The sequence below is a fragment of the Durio zibethinus genome, chromosome 4, assembly GCF_047325235.1.
Source record: "Durio zibethinus cultivar Kanyao isolate XHJ-2024 chromosome 4, ASM4732523v1, whole genome shotgun sequence".
Classification (NCBI taxonomy): domain Eukaryota; kingdom Viridiplantae; phylum Streptophyta; class Magnoliopsida; order Malvales; family Malvaceae; genus Durio; species Durio zibethinus.
The window spans coordinates 29,673,654-29,682,545 of NC_143165.1; positions in this window are offsets into that span (position 1 = coordinate 29,673,654).

Sequence of the window (8,892 nt, forward strand, 5' to 3'; positions counted from 1 at the left end):
ACATAAATTAATACTAGAACTAAAGCCTACTTGAAAATTAAGCCGTTATGAACTAAAATCTACTTGACAATTAAGCCATTGTGAACTAAAGCCTACTTGAAATACTAGAAACCATGTTAGACAATAACAGACTAACTAGGAAATAATACTAAATTGAAATACAAAAAAGACTTATATATCACCAAAAAACATATGCTAGACTTGATTGCAATGTTTCAAAGAAAAATAGATTGACAAAAACTATATCTAACATTTTAACTTATGAATCTCCATTAATAGAATTATAAATGTCGTAATGAATTTTTGTCCATGGGGACTTGATAGCTAGAATTGATGAAAATTTATAGAGTTGCCACCAATTTTTTTTTTATAAAGATGTGATTGGCCATCCAAAATATCATCTTTTAAAATCTTAAAATTAATTAAGATTTACTAAAAAATATTTTGGTCTATGCAATTAGGGTTAGATTCAAAAGTACGATTATGAATGAAAAATGTATTAGCACCTCCACATTGCCTTACTTAAAGAATGCTACTAATTAAACATGTGTTATCCTTTAATTTTGATGATATGGTCTTTTTAGGTATTTCAAGTTAATTCCTTAAAAAATCATTTATGACAAACATTTTTACGAATTTTGTAAAAATTTATTATTTAAACATTCTATAAATTCTCCAACATTTTGGTGGAATTTACAAAAAAATATTTTCATTCATAATTTTTTCTGAAAAATTGCCCATTCATAAAATTCCCTAAATTTCATCATGACATTTTTTTTTTTTAATTTACAAACAAGATAGTTTAAAGTATTATAAATTACTTATTATTATTATTATTATTATTATTATTATTATTTTATTTCTTTTTTTTTTATTTCTTAGTTTTTTTTTCTCCCATTTTCCCCTCAAAAATTGTTATGCATTAAATGCACCAAAACAAGTTACCTGCACCAGCCTTCTTGCCTAACTTTGTAACTGAGATTTCATCAACAAAATTAGTAGATCCAATTATTTTCTTTCACAATTCTTTCAAATCTGAGATTTGTTGGATGAATTGGCTTTATAAATTGAGAGCTAATTCACAAATAAAAAGGATACGAGAAAAAAATTTTTCACAAAAAGGGGGGACAATTAAAACATTGCCATTTTGTTAAACTACTCACCCACCAAAACAACCAAAAAAGTCTAACACTTCCCCTTTTAGGGACTAGTCAAAAAAAATAAAAATAATTGAAAACAAAAAAAATTGATTTACACATTTTGAGATTTTTTTAAGAAATCTACTTCAGCAAAATCGTTTGGGAGACAGAAAAGATCCATTTGGGATTTTAAATTTTTTTTTTCTTGCTTGTCGAAATCTAGGTTTTTTTGAATTTTTCGACAATCAATTAAATTTTTGGGCCATTAGAATATGAAAAAACTACTGAAAACTAGGAAAGCTTTGAACTTTAGGACGTCGTTTGAAGATTCTACTGATGACACAATGGTAATTGACCAAAAATTGGGTTATTATGGCCACTGATGAAGGAAAAAAATTTTTAAAGAGAGAAAGTTTGAGGGGAATAGAGAGAAAAAAAGAAAAAAAAATTAGAAAATGAGGTTTTATAAAGGGTCCAAAACAATATTGTTTGGGGAGTTAAGATCCATGCCTTGACCCATCGACCCACGAGCCCATAACCTAACTTGTTTGTAAGTTTTTATTTTTCTATTTTCATTTTAGTTTCTGATATTATATTATATTATATTATCTTTTAGGATTTTAATTATTTGTTTTTATAATTAATTATTTAAAAAAATTTATGAGTAATAATTTTAATAAAAAAATAAACTAAAAAATAAATAATAACTTTTAAAATATAAAATATAAAATGATTAAATTCCCAAAAATAATTATTAAGGAAAATATAAAGAGTTATATTTTTCCTTACTTTGACAAGTAAAAGTATTTCTTAAATTTCGTTAAAATGTTAGGATAATTCAAGAAATTATTTTTATTAAAAATAAAATAAAAGTGCTATAAATAATAAAGAAAAAAATTGATTATTTGGATAAATCTTTTAAAATGTAATTTTTATAGTGAATTGAAAGAGTTCAATTTTTTTTTTAGTTATTGCAAATAAAAAGTATTTTTGATTCTCGTCAAAGAGTTGGAATGATCTAAAAATTATTTTTTTCTAGATAAAGGTTTATTTAAATAACTCAAAATGAATAAATAATAATAAAAAATTAAAGTATTTATTTAAATAAATTTCATAAATGAAATTTTTAAGAAAAATTAGAAGAGTCTTATTTTCTTTAACTATTTCCAAAAAAATGATTTTTTAGATTTCACCAAAGAGTTGGAATGGTCCTAAAATCAATTTTACAATTAAAATTTTTATTTAGATAATTTCATAACAATGAACAATTACAATTACAATTACAATAATAATAATAATAATAATAATAATAATAATAATAATAATAATAATAATAATAATAATAATAATAATAATTTATAAGACTTTAAACTATACTTGTTGTTTGTAAATTAAAAAAATCTCATGATAAATCTAGGAAATTTTGTGAATGAGCAATTTTCCTAAAAATATTCTAAATGAAAATATTTTATGTAAATTTTGTTGAAGCGTTGGAGAATTTATAGAATGTTTAAATAATAAACTTTTACAAAAATGGTAAAAATGTTTGTCATAAATGAATTTTTAAGGAATTAACTTTAAATACCTAAAAGGACCATATTATCAAAATTAAAGGATAACACGTGTTTAGTTGGTACTGCTATTTGAACGGGCAATGTTGGGGTACTAATAATTTTTTTACTTGTAATTGTACTCTTGAATCCAACCTTGATTATGTAGACCCAAATATCTTTTAATAAATCTTAATTAATTTTAAGATTTTAAAAGATAATATTTTGGATGACCAATCACAGCCTTTTATAAAAAAGATTGGTGGTGACTCTCTAAATTTTCATCAAGTTTAGCGATTAGGTAACATCGGTTGAAAAATCGTTTTGACAGCTTGATGATTCCATTAGGGATGCTTGAGAGTCAAGCAAAAAATTAAGTATGTGTCATCCAAACTTTGATTTAATGGTCCTTTCGATATTTAATTTTAATTCCTTATTTTATTAGACTTAAAAAAATTTGATAATTTTATTTTGTGCTTATTTTTTATGATTAATTATGTTATTCTATTTTATGTTGCTGTTAATTATGAAATATTTGTATTGTTGATTTTATTTCGACCAATAATTGCTATATTCCTTCACACATATACACATTTGCATTTATGTACGAGCTTTATACTCGAGCTCACAAATCTATCCTTTTGAGAGGGGGTAGAGTACTTACATTTTCATAAGGTTATAACATATCCCTTTAGGCTAGTAAAATACTTCTACTCAAGTTAAACCCTTTTCGTTGGTAACTCATTATCAGTGAGGATTTGGGGCCTTACTAGTCCAAAAAAGATGACAATGAGATCAATTTGGAAACCTTTTAGCCTTGTTAAACCCCAAACTGTGCATATAATAAACCTTATGAAGCCAACCTTAGATAGTTACATACCATTTTATAGATTATACCTTAAATTATGACATCTGAGGGAACATTTATTTTGATTGCTAACGCTAATCTATATTGCTTCTTTTTATTTCATGATTATATATCATTATAAACATTTGCATATGGGATATGCTTGTCAATGTACCAATATTAGTCAGAAGAGCTTCAGTTTCACTTCGAAACACCATCATGTTGTTATCAACTTTGAAGTCCATCATGTATGAAGATGTTAAGGAGGTGATGACTTTATCATTAGAGACCCAAAGCAAAAAATGAGATTGTCTTAAAGAATCCAGAGAGAAAATTTTATCTAAAGAAATTAAATTGGGGCTTCAACAAAATGATATCTTTGAGCTAGTTGATATTTGGTGCAGCGTAACAATATATAAAAAGATGACTTTCGGGAAAAAATATGATCATATTACTTAACTCCTTAAGGTGCTTATGGGAAACCAATTGATAAGAGCTTTAGTTTAGTTTTGGGACCTTGTTTATAAAAGTTTCATGTTCAATGAGGTAGATATGACCCCGACATTTGAAAAATATTATATTGTTGTGATTAAATCTCTTCAACCCAATAAGATCTATTGGAGAGGTAAAAAACTTGGGTCTTAAAAGAAGCTTGCTTACATGATGGAAATCCCCACACTGAATATGAACTCATATTTCCAAACAAAGGGTAAAATGATTGCATTTCATGGGAAATCATGCACAATTATATCATCAAGCACTTAAAGGATGAATGATGCATGTGAATGATAGCTTTGGTAATTTATGGCTTGATCATTTTTCTAAAGGTCTTGGGGAACATTGAGATATCAATTATTGACTTCCTTGAGCAAGTGGGCAATAAAATCAATCTTGTTCCATCTATACTAGAAGAAACTTTTAAATTGTTAAATCACTATCGAAAAAGAGGTTAACGTTTCATAAGGTGTGCACAGCTACTTTATATTTGGGTAAAAAGTCATCTTTAACATCCTATGGATAAATTTCACCCTACTTACAATAATAGAAGTAAATCTATTAAAGAGTTTTGCAATGTTGAATGGCTAGAATTGAAGCCCAACGAATAGTGGGTACAAAATCCCACTAGTGCTTAGGTTATATGGAAGGCTCCTTGGATACCACAAGAAGCCATGTTATACAAGTGTGGAGAGAAGCTATGGGTTTCACTTTTAGGATCATGAGGAGGTGTAAGCTATACTCCAGTAATGGTTTGTAGACAATTGTGGTCAGAGCTATTTGTTTTAATAACTCATGAGTTTTACGAACTAGAATTCTCTTTCAAAGAATTAGGATTTCTTAAAAAGGTGAAAGAAATTATCAAAGAGTGAAAGCAAACCCGGAGAGTTGATCACGAGGGATATACATATAAGATCACTCATAAATATCTAATAAGAAAGAGGCAACATGTCAAAAGCAATGTTGCTCATAAAGAAGAATGACTATGCCATAAAAAAGATACCTATAGTGAAGAAGCCTCTAAGGATATGAGAATCATGAAACATAAATTTAAAAAAGAGAAAAAAATATGAAAGCTTGAAAAGAAGATACTTTAACATGATATTAATGAGTGGATGTATAAGACTAAAGAGAATAAGAGGAAATTTCATTGGTTTAAAAGAGAATAAGAAAAAAAATTTCATCATTTCGATGACCATTAAGCTTAAAAAAAAAAATGTAGAACAACTTCAATCTAATTTGTTGTCTAAGGAAGAAAAGCTTATTCAGCCTTTGAAAGAAAAAAAAATGTTGCAAAGTTTCGTAGATGACTTGAAATAGCAAATATACTATCAATGTAAAGCCATTCAAGTCTTAAGAGAAAAACAAGATTATTTTGAACTTAAGGCTAAAAAAATACAATACTGGAAGAATGAATATTTGCTAAAAAAATCTCAAGCCACTTACTTAATAAAGCAAATAAGAGAAGTCAGTTTCAAAGTAGGGGATTTGGCTGAAAAAGCTAAGAAGTAAAGAAAGAAGTCTACCTGGGACAATATGGCCAAAGTTTGGCTAATTTCCTAGATAATGCTTACAAACAGTACAAGCACGTAAGGTATTTTTTTTTTTGAAAATTTTAATATCATAATGTTGGGGTATACTGTAAGAAGTCTTTAATAAAGTAGCACCGTAAACTCGATGTTGTAGTAAAAGGTTTTCAACAATTTGATGTTGTGACGTTGAGTTTGAGATGTTGTGGTTTAAGCTTAACTTAAAATCTTTTATATATATTGGTTACCCTTCGAGCAAATCCTTTACGTTTATGCATTCATGCATCATATGTGTGTTCCATTTAATGTCAAATTAAAAAAAAATGCATCATGAGATTTTAAAAATGAATAAAAAGAAAGAGGTCTCAAAATAAAAGATCTTATAGAGTTTTCCTTAACTTGATCAGGTGCAAGGATAGTTAGGTCATTAAGGAATATAGATTAGCTCACTTGTTATCATAACAATATTCACTCACAAGTTAATCTCATAAAAAATGATCAAGCATCTAGAATGGAAAGGATAGAGAAAACCTAGTTTCAGATGTAAGAGCAGATGATTAGGTTTTAGCAAGAGATCATAGAACAAATGACTAGGTCCTAAGAAGAGACTTAAAAAGAAATGGATATAATGATGGACATGATAAAAAAAATGAAAAAGAGAAAAAAAGTAGCTAAATAAGTGACTACTAAGAAAGAGCCTCAACTTTAAAAAAATACCAATGATAAAGAAGATCCATTGTATCCACTAAGATTCATTCCACCCAATGCTTAAGCATCGCTTTAAGTGCATCTATAAATGACATAGCTTGAAAGATAGCTACATACTTAGTTTAATTTACCTTTATTCATAGTTTAACCATGGAGTCAATGACACGTTGGGTTAAACATTGGGGCAGGTCATGTTGATCCTATCATGTAGATGATTGAAGAGAATAGAAAAAACTAAAGAAAGGCACATTTGAACAATCTGAGAATATAAAGGCATAGAAAAAATTTGATCTCTTAAAAGAAAGACTACAAACTATTAGAGGTGTGAATATGTTTGATGTAATTGACGCAAACGAACTCAGTTTGGTTTGAATTTGGTAATCTCATCAAAATTTAAACTGATTGAATTTAAAAAGTATGACAGAACTAAATTCCTCAAAGCACACATCACTTTGTTTTAATGAAAAATGACTGGGCATACAAATAATAACAAATAGCTCATCCATTGTTTTGAAGATAGTCTTATCAGATTTACTGCTAAATAGTACATTTAATTAGATAGTAGTCGAATACATTGTTGGAAAGATTTGGCCAAAACATTTATTGCTCAATACAAATATGTTACAAATATGGCTTCAAATAGGCTATCCTTACAAAAACATGAAAGAGAAAGCCAGCCTCTTCTTACCAAAAAGAAATAACTATTCTATTTATCAATATCCTTTGAAATTGATACTATGATAGTTTTATTGGCCATGCTATGAAAAACTTTGCTGACATGGTGATTATTGGAGAGATAATAGAAAACACCACTAAAATGAAAAGATTAAAATGGGAGATGTTTTTAGATAAACAAAGAAGGATTACCCAAGAAGAAACAAGGAGAAGCACAAGCTGTTATAGTAAAAAAACCACAACAAAGGACTTTAATTTCATGTAACTCATACCTTACATCCCAACCCTTTTACTTGACCATTTCCAACATTTCTTAGAACCCATACCTTTATCAGTCAATTCAAACCCAAATACTTACCTTTCAAATGAATTTTCACCTTTGAGCACTTTCGCCATGACTTTTCACCTAATTAAACACTACAAACTTTACCTTTTACCTTGTTAAACACTATAAACTTTAATAAAAGAAAACCCTAAAACAACTAAGAGTAACCATGATTTGATCCAATTCCTATAACCTACATAGAGTTGTTTCCTCAACTAGTCCAAAGGCACTTGGTGGCCCCACTACCCATAGAGCCTCTAAAACTTCTTTACCCAAAGCAGTATGATCTCAAAGCCCATTATGATTAATATTATAGGGCTCAAGGCCATTTCTTAAAAAATTGCACAGCTTTCAAATATAAGATGTAAGGCCTAATTGATGCATGATTTTGAATTTCTTAATAAAGGCCAGATCAAGTGTTGATGCCAATTTGTTATCCAATTATGATGGGGGATCAATAAATGCTTTGAGTAGTAAGATAACTAGGTACATTAAAAAAAGGTAAATGAGATCAAAACCTTTATAAGTCAGGTATTCACTGCCTTAGTGAAAGTTAATATGATTCGCCTAATACTTGAAAACTCAAATAATGAGGATTTCACACATAAGCTTAATTACACTTTTGAATTTCATATGGGGGTTGTTAGCCATTCACTTTAGGACTGAGAAGTCTTTAAATAGGAATTATTGAGGATGATGGATTCTTTATTAATTGAATTTTATAAGGAGTATGAAGAAGGGTTAGTAAATGGTGTAACATGAGATTTTACTAGAAACAAACCTTTTCAGATAAATTTCAAATAGGTTACTATTTTTTATAAAGAAAAGTTAAGTGCTAAAACTGATGAGCCAGTTCGTATGACCAAACCAAAGGTGACAATTAAAATCTCAAGCCTATTTCCATATAAAACTAATAAAATTAGTCCCTTAAAAATATGATTGTAATATTGTGTCACAAGGTTTGGAGAATAGGTAATTTCAATGTTGTTTAAGTGATGAAAATGTAGCAAATATAACCAGTGTAAGGGGCATAACTTGAAGTGAACAGTGTTACACCCTAAAAGCACTTGAGAGAGCATAAAAAAAAATAAAAGAAAGAGAGATGAGCTTATGAAAAGAAGGTACCTAAGGGTCAAGAGATTCACCCAAACCCAGTCAAAAGTTAAGAACGTAAGGATCCAATTATAGAAAAAAAAGCTTGTGAGTTCTTAATAAGTATCAAGCATAGTGAGTATAGTGTGGTAAAGTAATTGAATAACTTACAGGCATGGATTTCCATGCTTTTATTACTATTAAATTCTCAGCCTCATAGAAATGCCTTGCTCAAAGTGTTTAAGAAAGCTTATGTTGCTCACAACATTTTTGTAAAGAAACTTGATTGCATAGTGGGAAACATTATAGTGAAAAATTTTATATCATTCAACGATGATGAAATTCCACTTGGTAGGTGGGGGTGATATTAAGGCCTTACATATCTCTACAAGATACAAAGACTATATACTGGCCAAGGTGCTCATAGATAATGGATCTTGTTTGAACATCATGCCTATGACTACACTATCTAGATTATTGACTGACATGTCTTACATGAAGATGACATGATAGTAAGTGCTTTTGATGGAGC